Here is a 14,822-nt window from a genome sequence, read left to right as displayed (position 1 = left end):
ATAAACAGAATAAAAAAGCCAATCTTAAAAACGTAGCCGAAAATGCCAAGGTTGTAAGGTATATATAATACTACAAAGTTTGACCTGGTTTTTGGGTTTGTTATGAGGATTTTTCCGTTGTATTTCATGTAGACATGTTCAAACCAGATGATTTTATAGAAACTAGAAAAAAAATTATTCAATTTGAAATGTCATATTCCCTTATTCTAAGAAATTATTAGTCGAGACAAAATGTCCCAAACCGTGGAATGAGCCCATTAATACTCATTTATGAAGGCACTTTACCTATTTTACTAATTGATAAGATCATAAGATCGTGTAAATATGATTTAAATAGCATCTCATGGTAGTTTCTGAAAGATTGTTAGATGCTCTCCATATATTTGTTTCTGTTACTTAATGGGCGTATCCAAGATTTTTGAAATCATTTGTATTAATTGTATATGGTGTCAAAAAATCGAAAGATAGATTAAAAAGGTGAGAAACGGTCAATAAATCATGATAAAAACCCAAAACAATACGGGAAACAATCAAAACCCAGTAAGAAACTCTGTAAAGCACATGCAAATTACATACAGTCAGTCCAAAAAGTATTCGTCTAGTTGAATATTTTGTTGAAAAAGGCGAATTATGGCTGCAATACGTATAGGGTGATAAAAGTAATGATGAGGTTTAATAAAGGGACCATCAGTACACATGTTTTGCTAAAACATAAGCATTTAAATAGTGCAATAGCACCCAAAATACATAAAAAACTGAAAAAAGTCGTTTGATGGGCGCGCAAAAAGTATTCGTCCATCAGACTTTTGACGCAATATGCGTATAAAAACAAAGGTTATGGATTCAAAAAATGTCCTGATCTTGTTTCTTATTGCATTTATAACTATTGGTGACTACTTGCACAACGCAAGAACTCATTTGAACCTTTAAAAAGGTCTTTTTTTTTAGCCACTCATCCTACAAGACTTGTTCCAATTATTCTCTGGTTCTCTGGTTTCCAGACTACGTGGCCAAGTTCAATTGAAAAAATGGCAGCTGATATCATATTGAGAGTCTACTTAATCATTTTCATCAGTTTGGTTTCAGCTGGTTTGGCGTTCCGGACAAATGACAATGCTCTGTATGTTCTCCAGCTCGACTGTTCTTGAAACATGTAATACATTTGTAAGTAAAATTTTTCAGAACTGGGACTCAAAGTACTTAAAACCTGTATTAATATGTTTCCCCATCTCGTCTCCTATCATTTTGAATCATTTTTCTAGCTCACCTTTCCTCACGGAGTCCTAGTATCATGACACCATGGTGCTACCGTTACACGAGAGTTTGTTGCTGCATCTTAGTAGACTGTTTTCGCTATGGTACATGTCGGCCGTATGACCTTGGCGATTGAAACATGTTTTAATATGTTAGTAGAGCCTAATTTGGAATAAATTCCTGAATTATTTGATGCACCTCAACAGATTTGGCCACTTTATGTGTATGGTATTATTCAAAAAAAATATGTTTGTAATAACTCACTCGTTCAAGCTATTACTTGACCAGCTACGATGAAATGCAGCATAACCCATCAACCAAATGTGACCCATCTCTTTTCCTGATCTTATTGGCCATCACAAAATGCACTAATTCCTTAGTAAAATTTGATTTTTTGGACATTAAACCACTGCTTTCGTTAGATTAACCGTCAAGGATGGCTGCTTACATGGCCGTTTGTCACTCAATTAGTGTCAGAAAAATGGCCTAACTCTGATCAAATGTAGGAACGTGGCCTCCCACACATTTTATAACCTTCAAAAATGGGTAGGATAGGTTATGCATAAGTCAAAGATACGATTTTCGCCATCATGCTCCAATCATTTAACTCTCCCGCCTTTAGTGCCTCTCTGACCGCTTGAAGTGCAATTGAAACAACATAAATGCATTAATTTAGAAGGAAGTCATCAGTAGATTGATAATAATAAATTTAATTCACGTCTACTTAGTGTTTGTACAGCGCAAATAATTAAAAACTAGATGGACGAATACTTTTTGCGCGCCCCTTAAACGACTTTTTTCAGTTTTTTATGTATTTTGGATGCTATTGCACTATTTAAATGCTTATGTTTTAGCAAAACATGTGTACTGATGGTCCCTTTATCAAACCTCATCATTACTTTTATCGCCCCATACGTATTGCGGCCATAATTCGCCCTTTTCTGTAAAATATTCAGCTAGACGAATACTTTTTGGACTGCCTGTATATCCTTCGCCGGACTCTTCGATAGATTCGTCAGCTCCTCCAATGATGGGCAGAATCGTTTCGAAACTGGACCGTGCGCTCGTCACAAAAACTATCTGGCTGCTTGGTAAAAATAAGTCTCGGAAGCCTGAATAGGCCATCCTAATTGCGTAGCGTCATCACGCCCAGAAGAAGAACTTATTACTTAATTCAAATATCTGTCAATTTTAATTTTTATTATTTAGCTCAAGACCTGGAAGAAATCGCAATATGTGTAGTGCAAAATCTATTGCAATTTGTCATAAGACCGATTTAAGTCATCAAGTGCAGTCAGTACTTTACCATAGTGCACCTCTGGCACGCGCAGAGTGCAGTTCGTTCGTTAATTAGACAATGTAAACACCCCGGTCGAGATAATGAAACTCATGCATGCCTCCTGCTTAGGCATCTAGGCGTATCGCGCGTGCTCTCACCGAATGCACCCCATGCTTTCCGTAACGCTGTCACAGGCTGCTTTGACAGGATGTTACTCTATACACGCTCTGTTTGTGTTGCTCGCTGGTAGTTGTGGTTTGCACGAAAAGTTTAGCACGTGCTATTATGGTTTGGCAAAGGACAAACCACACACACGCACACACCGCCTGTCAGCGTTGGACGCTACCATGCTGCTAACAATGCCATCGTCAAGCATCCGGAGTGCGGTCGTGTGAACCGTTGGAAAGCGAGCGAAATTGCAGACATCATTAAAATTTAGCATCTCCTGCTTGCCTGGAGGGCTGTGTGCGACCAACGGGAGACGAAAATTACGAAATAAATCTGTCCGAGTCCGAGCCGAGGAGCTGAGTGCGGCACGCTGGGACACTAGGTGATTGAGTAAGTGTGGTTCGAAAGAGGCAACACGCAAAGTGTAATCCCGAACGAGCTCCTGCCCGAAGATCAAACTTCTCATATGTCGGACTGCGGGAGGTGTGTAGTCTTGACGGGTTGTACGGGAAGATTATCTTAGAGCGTGGGGTCTTAAGATTTATTCGCTTTCCAGCATGTCTCTCGTGCTCGTTTGTGTCGCTGACATGTTGTCATTCCGGCGGAAGTAACCCAGCAGCCCGTTCATGGTGTCTGCATTGTGTTCCGGAGGAACATAGTCAAGAAGCAACTGCATCCTGCCAAAACATACAGAGCTGACTTTTGATCATCGAACCCAACGGGGCACATTAATCTTGTTGTATCAAACGGTCATAGTATGGTGAGTATGAGTGGAGGATTGGAAGCGAATAAATCTTTATGTAACTTGTTTTGTAGAATGCATTTTTGCGTATTTGTTACTCCGATTTGTCTTTGTTTTGCATTTCAATTTACACACACAAACAAGCACGACTGACGAACTTGTTCAGGAGTGTTACGAAATAGAATACTGTTTGTCTTCGTGCTAATGGAATTGGTATTTTCATCCATTCCTTTCCTTCTTGCTGGCAAGAGATTCTAGCACATGGCCAGTGAGCAAAAGATAACGTCTATACCGACTCCTGACAGTACCGTTCTTGGGTGCGTTTTGTACAGTTTGGCCTTACTTCAACGGTTTACAGGGTACAGCGCTAGGCTGTTGCTATTTGGGAAAAGTAAACATAAATTATCGTGATGAATAGTTTTGCCCCCCAGCTCTCACTCAGCTGCAGCAAAATCGCTCGTAGGTGGTAACAGTTAATTACTATTTAGTGTCGTGCCGAGCCTTCGGGGCCGTGGTGCAAATTAATGTCCAAATCGAACGGTTTTCCTTGAACGAAGGGCGTTCTAATCCGAACGAAGTCAAAAGATGATGATGTATTCCTTACAGGGTAATTTAAGTTTATTTATTCGTGTGGACTCGCTATCCCAAACGAATCCTCCCGGAAAACTTACGATGCATCTGGGTATTCGTCGGAAAAATGGCCGAAGAAACGTTCGCTTTAAGGAAAAGTTTCGTGGCATAATTACCTTTCGGAACGCTGTGCCCGCCGATTGGTGAAACACGTGGACGATCCAAGCTCGCGTTTGAGGATCCCTTTTTAACACAATCGCCAACTCATTCTCTGGAGATGGTTATAAATTAGAATTATCGAATTACACCTACATCTATAGGTCGGAGAAGTGGGGGGAGGGTAATGCCAAGCCGAGACGGATGTTTTTTTGTACGCTTTCCTATGCTCCTGGCGTTACTGGCGAGTGGAGAAGACTTTGACGGATTGACGTTTTTTGTGGGCAGGAAAACACGACAAACAAAATAATGGTAGCTTTCGAACGGCTCAGTCAACAACTCGACAGCGAGAGCGAAAATAGTTTTAAATTAGTTCCACGAAATTTACCATCGTTATTTGCATTTAATCTTGACAAAACGGTTTTGTTTTCTTCAACAAATAATCTGTTTAAAACCGGATGTAAATTTTGCACCGGTTGCCGGGGTTGGAAAAATGCCGAAAAATGACTGATTTAAAACGTATTGAATAAAATGTTGTTTTAAATAAAAATAAACGAGCAAAATGTAGAAATAAGTACTAGGAACAGAGAAAATTGTAATGGAAACTACCTTTTTAATTGCTAAAGTTATTATGTTTAGACTGGTGAATGCTCTCTTCTCACTAATGATGGTAGCGTCGATGAAAACTGCACTAGGAAAAGCGCAGGCGTATTTTACCATATTCGATAATTTGGTTGTTGTGCCGGCCTGGTGGTACAGTCGTCAATTCGTACGATTTAACAACATGTCCGTCATGGGTTCAAGTCCCGAAGGGAACGTGCTCCCATCCTGCTGTGGTAATCAATAAGTCACTGAAAGCCAGCCAAGTCTATGTAGTGATACAGACAGGCCTTGACCGACAACGGTTATTGTGCCAAAGAAGAATAAGAAGTGATTATTTTGCTGTAAACATGACACTTTATCTAAATCTTCAAAAAGAGCGCAGGCAATGCATGCGACAGAAGAGGCGACTATTTTTGACCAACACATGTGTTAGAAAACGAAGCGGAAAAATAGTTTAATGCTGAACACTTCGATAGTTTTAAATTACTCGTAAGATGTGGCCAAAAAATTGGTTTATTTATTCCGCTGGTTATTTTGTAATAATCCCGCGGTTTGTCTTTCGAGCCCTGTTTATGCTATTTTGTTGCATCTTCTCTCTCTTTTTCTCCTCTGTTTTCCTCTTTTCTCTCTTCCTAACGATAATATTGACAGATCGTTGGAACCATCCTAAGCCGCTGTTAAAAGGTTCCAACAAAATGTATTTCCAATAAAAAAAATAGTTAAAGTAAGCAATAGGCGAAGCCGTTCCTCCTGAATTAAAAAACTTAAATAAGTAAAGCCGGTCTCATGGTACAGTCGTCAACTCGTACGACTTAACAACATGCCCGTCATGGGTTTAAGCCCCAAATAGACCGTGCCATACATATATACATACATATGCCATACGTAGGACTGACTATCCTGCTATGGGGGGAAAATCAATAAGTCACTGAAAGCCAACCCCACAAGTGTGTTGGCAGGCCTTGACCGGCATCGGTTGTTGAGCCAAAGAAGAAGAAGAAGAAGAAATAAGTAAAACTGCTGGTAAAATACAAAAGTAAATTATTTAAAATATTTAAAATAAAGTATAAAATTCAAATTTCTAGCATAAAACAGAAAATGTAGTGTAAATGTCATTTAGAATAATCCAACAAATACCTTATACGATCTACAACTACAGCACTTTTTATATTGAGGAAAAAAACATTTGCTCATGAATGATCAACACATTCTTGTATTTTTGCTTGTAAGAACAAATAACTTTTTACACGTTAACCGCTTCGTCGATCCTGTGGGACTTGTTCTATGACATTGTGCTTTTACATATGTCAGTGTCAGTCCCCCAGGATGAACGTTAGCCTTTTGCTTCGGAAGGGACTATCACTCAAAACGCATTATACATTGTTCATACTAACAGCATACGTTCGCGGAGAGAGAAAAAAAAATATTCTAGGAAATTTCACTGTTTACTTAAAGCTCAACGTACGTAACAACATTGTATTGTGATATAAAAGCAAATTTGTGTGATGTGAAAAATGTAATGCTGTTTTGTGTATATTTGGTTGAAAATTAACTTCTTTCCGAGCCCAACATCGGTAACAGCTGCATGTACAACCAGGGATGTACAAATTTGGGTATTTTCAAGTTGGGGAAAAAACTCTACGGGCATTTACTCTGTAAACACGATAATTTCCCGGGTATATAGGGCGTTTTCAATGGCGCAAAAGCTGATGTCAGGTTTTGGCTATTGGATGTAATTGGTATCTATGACATGACTACCGTGTAAGCCTGGAATAAACCGCTCATCTTCAAAAATTGATAATTTTGTAAAACAATCATCTTTAACCGTATGACATAACAACATGCCCGTCATAGGTTCAAGTCCCGACTAGACCGTGCCAACATACGTAGGGATGACATTATAAGAATAAGAAAAAGAACATCATCTATAACAATATAAAGGGAAAATATTTCGTTGCTTAACCCATCATTGTACCACAAATACGTTGTTTCTTCAGCTCGGTAAGTGGATAAACTGTAATGTTTTTTGTTGTGCATTCACTCATGATTGCTTAAAGATCTTTCCACAGTTGTCAATTTCCTATTTACTTACCGTGTTATGTATAAACTCGTTTAATTCCATTTTTTACCAAATCCTAGTTACGTACCTTGATCTAATCGATCAATTTTGAACAAGCCAAATTGAAACGGGAAAAAGACTTAGATGAACCGCTTTTTTTACTTTTTGATTTGACATGCTTTCTGAGAATCCATAAAAATCCAAAAGTTGACAATTTGAGGAAAAAAATAAGTGATCTTAATAATAAAGGCGTTGAATCATAGCCTCGATAGAAAAACAATACAATTTATTAAGAAGCTAGGTAGAGAGACCTTGTATTTGACTAAACTTCGCAAGTGACAAACAATAATTGAAAATTCCATTCTAACGAAAATACCCAATATTTGACCGTGTGAAATCGAAAAAGGAAAAAAAAACCCAAAGAATGAATACCGGGTAACAACGAAAACTGCAACATTGTGTACAGCTAATAAAGGGCCCTTTTTCCATTTAAGATCGCAGGCAGAAATTTCAGCCTATCAGCTGTTTTCATTGTATTGCAGTTTTCGAGCAGCTATCAAAGTGGGTATAATATACAGGTGTCTGTGTATGTATTTAGATTGAGTTAGTTAGTTCACTTTTATCGCTTCTGTTTCTGAATGAAGATTTTAAGAGTGGTTTGTGTATTCCTCAAGCTACCAGAAAGCCTGTTTGAGCAAAAGTTTTCACCCTTCCTAACAAAAAGAGACGTTCAAATTTGGCTATAAAAATCAGGCGATGAGACCACCTGGTTTACATACGCTTTGATTCTAGATTCCACCACATGATCACTTTAATGCACCTTGGGATAAAATAAAACACAACCTTTTTTGACAATTTGGGGTAAGTGCTCGAATCTAATTCTAGCCTTGAGGCTAAAATAGTCTAGGCTGAAAATCGCAATCTAGTTTTGCAGGCGGTTTTGTATAGAGTGTTGACATGATTTCAGTCGTCAACTGTCAAACTCCATGTAAAACAGCTGGCTAGTATCGTGAAAGGCCGCAAAAATGGTAAAATTTTAGTCTATCATGATTTGTAAATAACGGAACCATCTTAATCATAGTACAATGAACCCAACAAGCCATTAAATTGCTTTCACACCCGATGTCGTATCAATTTGACTTTCCCAGTTACATTCAAACACTGTCTATCATTGTGGTGAAAAAAAATGAAACCACGTGTTCGTGCGTGCCTTGGAATCGAAGGGAGATTTACTTTGCCGAAAAAAGTGAATCCCTCCAATGAACCGTTTCGGGCGGAAAGCCTAATCGGTTTCTCGCGTGAATTACTCCAATCGATGCTTTTGGAGCGATAACGTACAACGTTGATTGCGCGGCCACGCGTGACGTCGGAAAATTGTTGCCGATGTCACTAATGTACCCTGTTCTATAGTGTGTGTGTGTGTGTGTGTGTTTTTTTTACGTCCCTCTCACGCTGTGCATCGTGCTTTCCGGTAGATAACGCGGGGCGTCGTGCATCAACTAGGACACCTTTTAAGGAAGCAAGCACAGGGCCATTTAGCAGCTGTAGTTGTGAGCAACCACTAATACACAGGCGAGCACGGACAGGGGACAAAGAAAACTCTGACGCACTTTGCGCGGTCGGTAAACGCTACCAGCGTAGCGCAACTTGATATTGGTGCGTGTATTGGGTAACGTTTGATTGACTGACGCTCGGCAAAGGGTCCACCAAATGTGCATGGGTGGGACGGGACCGAACCCTCCTCCGTGCCGATGATGTCAGGCAGCTGCTCCGGCATCATTTTGTCAACTGAAACGATGTCTCATTTTTAATGATTAATTTAAGCACCCGTCTATTCAACTAATTTCACGTGCTTACACCTCCCCACTGGGTGAGGACTTTGAAGAGTACGCGACTAAATGTCTGTTTACAAGCTTCGCCCCATTGCTGGGAGGTGCTCAACTCTCGGCCTTGTAATCAGAACTATCGTCGGTATTTAGCGAGTCCTGGCTGCAAACGCGACGCCATGGCGGCACCACCGCCACCGTCGGCGGATTGGGTTGCATAAAATTGAAAAGCTGATTTGATTAACCGAAGCAATTAGTGCGCGCGGGTTTTTGAGGGTTGCTCGGTTGGCTGGACTGAAACGAGCGTGTCCGGGCGGGGCAGCCTTCTCAACGGTTCAATTTATTACACTGTCAAAGCAACGGCTCCCTGGAACCCGATACCGTAAAGTGACAGTTTTACCACGGGAGCAATGGCAAACCGATCCAGCATAACGTGCGACTGCAGCTACCGTGCTTCGCTGTCGAGGGCTCTATTCTGGAGTGGTTGTGTGTGGCATGGTACGAACCATGCGAAGTGTGTTCTTTTTTGCGTTGATGTGTTCATGTTGCTGCAGTCCGTCATACAAACTCAATGATGAAAACATGACAGCCTGATGATTGCTATTTGCTCATCCGCTGCCGTGTTCGCTCGATGGCCCGGCCCAACCAAGCCCAGGTGAGAGTCGAACAGAACAAAGGCTTTTAAAGGGTTTCTGATAGGGTTGATCCAAAGGGCAGGAGAGCTGGGCGAACTTCACTAGGCAGGGTGAGCTAGGAAAGCATGTGGTTTAGTGCTGTTACAAAGCTTGCGGTTTGCTTTCGTTGTCAGCGGATATAAAGTGAAGGTGGTTGGGTCAGAATTTATGGCAGGGTATAGTAGGCAGATTCCTCTGCAAACACACAGCACCACTGCTAGGCGAGCGTTTCATCGCCATAGTTTTGCCAGCCATTAGAATGGATGTTAGTGTGTGCATGGAAATCCATGCTTTTCAAGCAGACCTGCAATTTAAAAGCTCCACTTTGCCACTTTAACCACTAGTGAACATGGTTCGAAATCAACTTCCGGTCTCTGCTTTGTGGGCTTGGTGAGATAATTCTTTATCTACGGTAGGTTAAGTAGCATGAAGGGAAAGTAAGTTTACGGTGCACGGAAGAAAGGGCTTGTACCGCTCCACTTCTACCGCTGGAACGATGGTTGCGTGTGGTTGTTACTGTTGACGATATTATTCTAGGACAATGCGGTTGTTCAGGGTGCTCCGTGGAGTGTCTGTGAGTTGAGTTTTGTTTCTAAGTTTGCTTTTCAACCTCACTCTTGTGTGCGTGTGCGGCACACATTTCCCTGGTGTGTTGATTTCCTTTACTTCTTGCTGTGTGAGCCTTACTGTAGCTAAGATAGGCCGAGCAGTTCCCTCTTTGTCAGCAAAGCGTTGAATTGTACCGCATGATGGTGGCCTGCAATGGTGTTTCGTTTTCGTTTGCCACTTACTTCAAACGGCTCGGCCCCTTTTCCATGCATTGCCCGATTGCCTCGAGCTGAAGCAAATGATGCGAGTGAGCGGTGACAAGGCGTACTTGGTTGATTAGATTATACAAAAAAAGGTGAGGTTATTCGATTGCGCTCTTCGCTTTATTCAGCATGGCATTTTTCCGCACCCGGCAACCGGTGCAAAATTTACATCCGGCATCTCGTTAGCCTAGGGAAGTTAGTAGAAAGTGCAGAAGAGATAGATAGAGAGAGAGAGAGAGAGAGAGAGAGAGAGAGAGAGAAAGAGAAACGAGCGAACGCAGGGCGGTTAGGGCATACCGGCCCAGCTCCTAAACGAAACTTAATTAAACCATTGTTCGCGTTGTTGGTAATTTTTCGCTTTATAGCCCATTAGCCACAATCGACTGCTCTTGACTGGTGTCCGGGTCCGGGTGGTGTCTTTGGAGGATTTTAACCGGGCCGCAACGACAAAGCGAACACGAATGGAGCTGAGCATCGGACAGAAGACGGATGGTCGCTGAACATCTCGCGCTTCATCAAATCCAAGCAAATCCAAGCGGCAATTCAGATTGACGATTCCGATGGTCAGCCATTGTAAGAACGTCCGCAAGACTGCGGCTGGACGGTGAATGGAAATGATGCTTTCGTGCTCCATTTTCAGCGACAGCTGCCACATAACCTGCCGTCTACTCCCAAATCTAAGCTCGATTCGTTATCAATTCAGCCGGATGCCGTGTGGACACGGTGGCACGGGCTGAATTTTAAAATACATCCGTAAGCTCTAAAACCGCACGACATCTCCTTTTCCTGGTACGCGCCCCCATCTCCGACAATAGGCAGTGTGGTGCGTGAGCTCTTTTCCGAAGAAAAACAAATCCTTTTTCCCCAAAGGAAACGAAAACAGAATGCAATAATGGAAAACGAACATTTGGCGAACCTGGCGGAGGACGCAACAGGGCAGCAAATGTTCTTAAGTTTTGTGGGTTCGAAAGAAAAGCACTGCCCAACGATAGGTTCGACCGATAACAAAATCAAATAGTAGACCAGATGCTTGCCCCAAAAAAAGGGGGCTAGTTGTGAAGATAAAAATTACCATTTTATTCTTCGCTTTGTTTGCGAAATGTTTATGTGAGTATAATTTAAAAAGGTTTTTGCGTAGGTGTCACATGGCGTGTTGTGAAGCATGGAAAACCGCCAACTTTGTTGTGCTGTTCTCAAGGCCCTGTCGCCCATGATTTGGATATTACATTGCATAAACCGTCCACCGCGTTAGGTTGTGGCCTTGGTTGTAATAAAGCAAGTATTTGTATCAGCTCTCACAGGAACGGCCCATCGAACTTGTTCATTACCATGGTTTTTAATTAGACTCACTTTCAATCAGCAGCCCCATTCCTACCGTAGCCCACCGGGTGGTATGACTTTTAATTTATGTTGATGATCAAATTTTGGCCATTCCTTTGATCCAGCTTAGCAATTAGCAGCGACTCTGAACCTAGCCGAGCTCAGTTTGGGCAAGCGAGATTATGAAATGTCTCGTCATTCTTGCACCTTTGGTCGTGGTGGTTTTTGGTGTTATCTTTTTTTTTATGTCTTGCTAAATCTTGGTGACAGTACACACCATCCAATCTGAGCTGGAAAATATTTTCCCCTCAAGCATGCAGATGTTTAAGCGTAGGCAAAGATACACGAACACGTACCAGCACGAACAGTATCCTGGGGAAACGATTCATGGGAACACAAATTATGTTGTCTTGATAGGCCTGAAATCCCTTGAAGCTAATTAAAGAAAAGCTTTTGTTCCATGCTTTACCTGTAGCACTGCTGCTACAGAAAAGCGGCATTATACGTAAGCTGCATTATTGATAACGTAAAGCAGCCGAGATAATCAGTTCGACGAAAGGTGCCAAGGACTAAAAGGTTTGCTCTATTCATAGTTTGAACGGGCCAAGTTTTTTTCTAGAAATTGGTTTTAATTCAGGAGAACACTTTTTAATTACAATATTTTCTATTACCTCATTATGGATTGACGCCATTACTGTAACAAATTGAACTAATCAGCCTCAATTAATTATGTACCTATTTCCATCAAGAATTGGGTCGGTCTGGTGGTACAGTCGTCAACTCGTACGACTTAACAACAAGCCCGTCATTGGTTCAAGCCCCGAATAGACCGTGCCTCCATACGTAGGACTGACTATGGTAACAATAAGTCACTGAAAGCCAAGCTCACTTCACTAGTGGCTACAGACAGGCCTTGACCGACAGCGGTTGTTGTGCCGCCGAAGAAGAAGAAGATCCATGAAGAAGTTGGTACGCTTAATATAGCGGACAATTATGATATTACAATTTTGATGGCCACTATGATTAGAAATTACGACTACTTCTATATGTTACAATTACACTATGACTATCTTTATTCTCAATAAAGCTTTGACCTTCGTACATTTCTTCGAGGCCCAATAAAACCCTTGGAGACTTTAATGCGCATTTTTTTTATGTGTCATCAAAAAATACTGAAATGGTATCGGCTATTTATTCATAAAGCAATCCTGTGGGTAACAACTTCAGGTATAAAAGTGAAGTCGGGGATTAGGCAAACTATACTACATAGAAAAGGTTTTTTTTTATTTTCAAAACTACTCGATTTGAGATTTTCTAACAATAAAAACTTCATATTTTGGACTTATTCTTATCCACTCATCAACTAAAATCATAGGCATATCATAATGAAAAAAGCGAAATCTATTGAGTTGTATGAAATAAAAATATTTCAACATTACAATAAGAAAAAAAAAATAAAGGAATAAGAAGATCTTTATGAGTCCCTATCAATGAGCCCGTTTGTTAGCTTTGTCATCAAAATAGCTTATGAAAAATCTTGCTGTGTTGTTAATATATATAATTGGTATTGTAAATATGTGTTGGTTTTAATAAATGTCAAAGGTTAACTCATAAATTACAGTGTTTTTTTTTAAACAAATCAAGCATGAATCTTACTCTCAAGCCATTTGCTGCTGCCATGCGGCAGAGAATTTTTAGTTAAATTGTCAGATCGAAATGGAATTTCCTCTCAGTGCCGTAATTGATGCACTTGTGCCTTCTGCACACTTACCGTTCACTTAAAGCTGGCAGACGTAAGGATTCGCTCGAAAGCTCTGGAAACTTTTGCCTCGGCCATATTTTATCAACTTTGCCTGGGAAAGGCTCGGGTAACAGGCTGAGCACTTTCTCCCACTAAAAACAAGCACCAACTTCGGCGGAATGATTGTATTGGATTGTATTGGAAGTTTTCGGTTAGTTTGCCAACTTTACGCTGTGTAAAGCAAATCAGTCGCTTAATGGTTCTAAGATTGGAATTTAGATTCGTTTCAGTAGCCCCAGTTACAAAGCACACTATTCTAGCGATAGTGTAGCTGATGCATTTTCGCACCCAGAATATTTTACTGCCACGGGTGCGTTTGGTACGATCGTTCCCGGTGATCATGAAAAAGCTAGAAAGCCAAGTAAACGAGACACACAACCGGGTAATAGAAACCCATTCACAATCGCACATACACACAACCACATACACACGAATAAAAGCAATTTACCGAGCACATCGATGTAGTCATTAGTGCGATTCAACACGCGCTCTGACGGATGATCCGAAACGGCTGGCGTCTTGTTTGTTTATTGATCTACAGCCATCGTCGGGCCGAGCGTTTGCCGCACCGTCTGCCCTTCGTCGGCACACTTAATCACCTGCTCAAGCCTCGCCACACCTTCAGCCTCCCAAACCGCCCCTAGGGTGCCCCACGGGTGCAAGTGGGATAGGTTTGAAAGATTCGCACCTTTTTAGCTGTTGTTGTTTGTGCTATTGTGGTTCTGTTTGACTTATGAGCAAACCGTTGTCACACGCAGCTTCACATCCGCACGAGTAAAGCGCTGGTGGGTAAGACCGTTCTGGTCGGTTTCGGATGGACGCACGTTCACAGACACACACACACACACACACACACACAGACACACACACTTGTACAGAGAGTGATCTCGTTGGCCTCGGGGCACACTATCACTCAAAAACTCGACATCCACATCCGCTTACTAGAAAACTCCATCCCCGGGGAGACTGTTCTAGCAGCGAAATGATGCGAAACCGGACGCTGCCCGCCAAACTGGTGTCAATGGCAAAGGGTTGCCCTTTTCGAGGTTCGCACGCGGCGCGATGTTAGCCAGAGGAACGGATTTGGCGTGCACACGGGACCAGTGAATCGGACGAGCGTTCGGTTAGAACTGAACGCGATTGATGGCTACTGCTCGGTGCGGATGTAACGCTACGGATACGGGCAGTCCAGCGTACGCTCGTGAACGCGCCTTTCGGCAGCCGAGATCGGTGCACTGCCGAGAGCCGATTGGTGGTCGTACCGCTGCGATGCGACCGGCGTTTGGCGTCCCAGCTTCGGGTGAGAGAACGCCACGCATCTTCTCCGCAGAATCGCGTACAAGTGTAACGAGCAACAGCGTGCCGTCGGGATGGTGTAGCGTACCCCAAGGTCTCGGGGGTTAGATGCGATGGCTTGTACTGCAATGACAAAAAGGATAACCATTCTTTCTTTTGGCAAAATTTTGCACTTTTGTTTGAGCTGATGTTTAGCAGGTTACATTTTGTTCTAGGGTGCATCCGCTCTGTTTTTTCGTTTTTAAAATTGTTGTAAAAAATT

The 14,822-nt window shown here is 41.8% G+C and overlaps 1 protein-coding gene across 2 annotated transcripts in view; it reads right to left on the bottom strand.

The window, feature by feature from the left end:
* The window catches only part of LOC121589542 (putative tyramine receptor 2), a 39,053-nt gene extending 24,637 nt beyond the window's left edge, over positions 1 to 14,416 (bottom strand). The window contains exon 1 of one of the 2 annotated variants that reach the window (XM_041908538.1): positions 13,235 to 14,416. The gene's annotated coding sequence lies outside the window, so the exon portion shown is untranslated. The remainder of the gene's footprint in view (positions 1 to 13,234) is intronic. The other variant, XM_041908539.1, reaches the window with a different exon arrangement.
* Between the last annotated feature and the right edge of the window lie 406 nt (positions 14,417 to 14,822).

The sequence above is a fragment of the Anopheles merus genome, chromosome 2R (genome assembly GCF_017562075.2).
Source record: "Anopheles merus strain MAF chromosome 2R, AmerM5.1, whole genome shotgun sequence".
In the NCBI taxonomy this organism is placed as follows: Eukaryota; Metazoa; Arthropoda; class Insecta; order Diptera; family Culicidae; genus Anopheles; species Anopheles merus.
This window is presented reverse-complemented; position numbering and strand designations above follow the sequence as displayed.